We start from the raw sequence: 5,000 nt of genomic DNA, 5'->3' as shown, positions 1-5,000 counted from the left end.
ATATGCAGTGGACAACCGACATTGGGACTGCGAAAACGAACCCAGGGCGACGTGGGAGTAATGTCACTGATAACGGTGCAGATGATGGGGGCGAAACTGAAAAGAGGGTGGGGTAGTTTTACTGATTTGTCGATCATTTAATCGACATTTCAGAAAAGAGAAACATCCCCCCCCTCCCCCTTTTTTGACTCACTCGTGTAAACAAAGTGAGTCTGTTTTAACCCGGTGTTCGGTTGTCTGTGTGTGTGTCTGTGTCCGTGGTAAACTTTAACATTGACATTTTCTCTGCAAATACTTTGTCAGTTGACACCAAATTTGGCATAAAAATAGGAAAAATGCAGTTCTTTCCAGTCATCTTGTTTAAAACAATATTGCGCCTCTGGGATGGGCACAAAAAAATAAAGAATGAAGCCTAATTATATGCAAACTGCATTTACTGTTATATTTATATTTTTTGTATTCTCTAAACTTGGCACTTTGACCTCTTATTCTGACACAACAACAAGAGGAGTCATTATTATCATTTTTTGTTCAAACAGGAACTTCTTTTGCTAAGCATGGAATTTTTATTTATTTTGCAAACGTTTTGGTGCAGATAGTAAAGAAGGGAAATTACTCTGTAATTAATGCTAGAGGACTTAATTTGCTGTAAACTGATCTTTCTCATCTTAAACATTACATTTTGAAATTACACTCAATACATAAAAAGCTTAAGTGTATCACAAGTGAGTCTTGAAGGCCTTGCCTCTCTTGTTTTTTTTTTCTTTTTCCACCAAAGGTTATTTGCGAACGTTTCCATAAACCCTGAACGTGACCCCCCCCAAAAAAAAACAACAACAAAAAAAACAAAAACAAAAAACCCATCGAACAAGAATACATCATCACTGCCGGTTCTCCTGCACTACCATCCCTTGACAGACACATGAAGCGAACTGCACGTGGCAACAACTCAAACAAAGCAGCCCCCCCCCCCCCCCACCCCCACCCCCCTCCTCCCTCCCCTCCCCCCTGTGGAGAAAGTTAGATAGGATTGGCAGCAGCTGTGCGCTGTTTTCCTTCGTGCATGCAAGTGTTTTCCCGATGAGTGGCGAAATTGACACACTCGGCCTCGTTCATGTCATCGCTGCTTACCTGATGGTCAATCACTGGGTCTAACCGAGTGGAAAGTAGAGAGCGGAGTGGGGGTGAGGGGGCGGGGGCGGGGGAAGGCTGGAAAGAGAGGAAAGAGATGGGGGGACAGAGAGGTAGGGGGAAAAGACCTGATAAGAGAGGGGAGAGAGGGGAGAAGGGGGTGGGTGGGGGTGAGAGAGAGGGTGGAGAGACTAGATGAGATGGGAGCGAGAGGAGAGAGAGAGAGAGATGAGGTAAGACTGGATAAGAGAGCGAAGAGGAGGGCATAAAGAGAGGAGGCAGAGAAAGAGAGAGTGGAAAACTGAACGAGGTGGAAGAGAGAAATAGAAGTGGACGGAGAAAGAGAGGAGGGAGATAGAGAGGGGGAGAGAGAGAAAAACTGAAATGGGCGGGTGGGGGGGGGCGGGGGGGGGGGGAGGAGAGAAAGGGAAGTGGAGAAAGGGGAGAGAGAACCGGGGTTGAGAGAGGGGAGAGAGAGGTGGGGGAGAATTAATTATGGTCTGAAAGAAAAGGGAGATGGGTTGGGAGAGAGAGAGAGATGGGGGAGATAGAGGAAGTCTGAAAGAGAGGGGAGATGGGTTGGGAGAGAGAGAGAGAGAGAGATGGGGGAGAGAGAGGAAGTCTGAAAAAGAGGAGAGAAAGAAAGGGAAATGGAGAGGGGGGGGGCGGGAGAGTGAAAGAGAGGGGAGAGAGATGGGGAGGGGGAGAGAGAGGGCGGTAAGTGGAAGAGGGGGGAGAGAGAGAGAGAGAATGGCAACGGGAGATAGATGATAAAGCCAGAAAAGGGGGGAGGTGAGGGGGGACAGAGAGAAGGGACGGAGAGAGAGATACAGAGAGAGATAGAGCGGACAGAGAGAAGGGAGGGGGGGAAGAGAGAGGGGTAAGGGCGAAGAAAGAGGGAGGAGAGGTGGGGTGTGCGTGCTAATTATGGTGAATAATAAGTTACGCATGTTACTGCTCCTTGCAGCATTGGAAACGGCTGGTGTCTTTCGGGTGCTATCCTTGGTTTTGGAGGGGTTGTGTGCAGTGTTTTATTTTTTTCTTCTGCTGCTATATCACTTTGTTCTTTCTGTTCAAATTGATGAATTTTGAGGTCTGAGGCGGAAGTCTGAGTACATATCCGTATGAAATGAAACATCTCTTGACTACGTCGAAGCAATGACTCTCTCTCCTCTCTCTCTCTCTCTCTCTCTCTCTCTCTCTCTGCCTCCCTCCCTCCTCCCTCTCTCCCTCTGTCTGTCTTTCTCCCTCCCTCCCTCTCCCCTTCCTCTCTGTCTCTCTCCCTCTCTCTTTCTCTTCCCCTCCCCCATCTCTCTCTCTCCCTCTCTCTTTCTGTCTGTCTGACTCTCTCTGTGTCTCTCTCCTCCTCAGCTCCTTATCACTCTCTCTGTGTTGACGTTCACTTTAACTCTCTCCATACGAACGGCGAAAGAGACGACGTTAACAGCGTTTCACCCCAATTACAACCATCAAAATATTACAAGCGGAAGGCTCTTACACTGAAGAGGTGAATGTTGACAAAGAATACCACAATTCTGACGACGGAAGCTAAAGGTTGGGTCATTCAGACACCCACAGGACATCCGAGAGGTCTGTGTAAAGGAGAAGAGAGGACTGGCCGTACTGAGTGAGTTAAAACTTGCGGTGTGTTCGTTTTTGTTTTGGTTTGTTTGTTTGTCGTTTCCCCATTGCATATTCATTTAAACTGCATTGCATCCGTCCTTTTCAAAGACAGATGACGGAAATTCAGACAGAAAGACAGACAAAAAAAAAAAAAAAAGAAAAAAAAAAAGCAAGAATAAGGAAAGAAAGACTGAGTGACGGACAAGTGTATGGACAGGCAGGCAGACAGACAGACACAGACAGACAGACAGGCAGACAGACCGAGACACAGGCAGACAGACAGGCAGAAAGACACTGAGACACAGACAGACAGACTGACAGACAGAGAAAAAATAACAGAACAGAAAATATTGAGCAGAACAGAAAGAAATGAAAAGTAACAAACGACAGCTATTCGACACCACAGCAACAGCAACAATAACAACAACAACAACAATAACTAGAGTTAGAAATAGACATAGACAACGTTGTGACAATTGGCCGTAGAGGTTAGTGACGAGACTAAAGTGTTTCTCACGTAACAATGATAATGATCATCATCGTCATCATCACTGATTATCATAATGTCTGTCTGTCTGTCTGTCTGTCTGTCTCTCTCTGTCTCTGTCTCTGTCTCTCTCTCTCTCTCTCTCTCTCTCTCTCTCTCTCTCTCTCTCTCTCTCTCTCTTCCTATGCCGTGTATTAATACCATGCTTGTGCCTATGTTTGTGTGTGTGTGTGTGTGTGTGTGTGTGTGTGTGTGTGTAGCTTATTATTGCCATGCTTATGCCTTTATGTAGTATTGTACTATTCGCATGCTATGACTTTAAGTAGCATTGTGTAGTGCACACAGTGACATATACAATGTAGTATTGTGTAGTGTAGACCCTGTTTCAGGGCAGGGACTGGATGAAAAAAACAAACAAACCGCGCCAGTGCTTATCTATTATACTCGAAAATTAAAGAATTTCTCTTGACTTCTCTCTCTCTCTCTGTCCGCTGTATAAAGTTGGCAAGGCAAACGCACATACATACACACACACACAGAGATGGGAAGGAAGCGTTGAAATAGAAATAAAAAGAAAATAAAAAAAGAGGGGACACCCGGGTTCGAACCGGGGACCTCTCGATCTGCAGTCGAATGCTCTACCACTGAGCTATATCCCCTTCCGTCAGCTGAGCTGATTATTTCCCTCATGACTCTTGTAAACCCGCAGAAGACTTGGCACACTTTCAATTTTCCTTATCGGTCTTTTTTCCTCTTCGTCTCCGGTTTTAATTCTTTGTCTGTTCGCCTTCTTCCTTCCCACTCTCTCTCTCTCTCTCTATCTTTCTCCTCTCGAAAAGGCAATGCTTTTGAAAACGCTCAGCGAGCAAGGCAAGGCAAAATGCTCAGCGTCAACTTTGATGTTGCTTTCATACCACAGATGTTTTCAGTTGATAGGGCCTGTACAAGGGGCAGAACTCTGCAAAGGCCGTTTTCGTCTTTACAAAATCATGGATTGCTTCCCATTGATAATTCCTCCCTTTTTTTTGCATTTTAATGTGTGTGGGGGGGTGGGGGGGAGTGGAGGGGGTTGTGTGTTTGTGTGTGGGGGTGCGTGTGTGTGTATGGGGTGTGTGTATGTGTTTGTGTGTGTGTGTGTGTATGTGTTTGTGTGTGTGTGTGTGCGCGCGCGCGCGCGTGTGTGTGTGTGTGTGTGTGGTATGTGTGTGTGTGTGTATGTGTGTGTGTGTGTGTGTGTGTGTGTGGTATGTGTGTGTGTGTGTATGTGTGTGTGTGTTGTCCCAGTATGTTTCTTGTTTTTATTTCACTCTTTTTCCTTCTACTTATCCTTCAGCTCCCCGCAATATATTGTAATGTAATTCTGTTGGTTCACTTTTGTTTATCTATTTACCTATTTATTTATAGATTTTTTTTTAAAATGTGATCTATTTCATTTGTTTATTCCTTTTTCTCTAAATCATCTTGTTGTTATTATAGTGTTTTGTTTTGTTTTTTTGTTTTTTGGGTTTTTTTGTTTGTTTTGTTTAGTTTTGTTTTTTTCACTCAGTGCCTGATTAAAGCGCGTCGGGTTACGCCGGCTGCTGGTCAGGCATTTGCTTTAGCAGATGTGGCGAAGCGTATATGGATTTGTCCGAACGCAGTGACGCCTCCTGGAGTAACTGAACCGTACTCAATAGACCCAGTGCCTGAGGGTTGTGCTAAAGCCAGGGCATCTCCTCCATCGTTGTTGTTTTCCATCAGCAGATGTGGTGTTGTGCGC

The 5,000-nt window shown here is 45.3% G+C and overlaps 1 non-coding gene across 1 annotated transcript; it reads right to left on the bottom strand.

The window, feature by feature from the left end:
* Positions 1-3,828: 3,828 nt before the first annotated feature.
* Positions 3,829-3,900, bottom strand: Trnac-gca (transfer RNA cysteine (anticodon GCA)). Its single transcript has one exon. It is a non-coding gene; the product is annotated as a tRNA-Cys (tRNA).
* Positions 3,901-5,000: the final 1,100 nt, after the last annotated feature.

The sequence above is a fragment of the Babylonia areolata genome, chromosome 9 (genome assembly GCF_041734735.1).
Source record: "Babylonia areolata isolate BAREFJ2019XMU chromosome 9, ASM4173473v1, whole genome shotgun sequence".
In the NCBI taxonomy this organism is placed as follows: domain Eukaryota; kingdom Metazoa; phylum Mollusca; class Gastropoda; order Neogastropoda; family Buccinidae; genus Babylonia; species Babylonia areolata.
The sequence above is the reverse complement of the archived record's forward strand: the minus strand, read 5'-3'. Positions and strand labels throughout refer to the sequence as shown.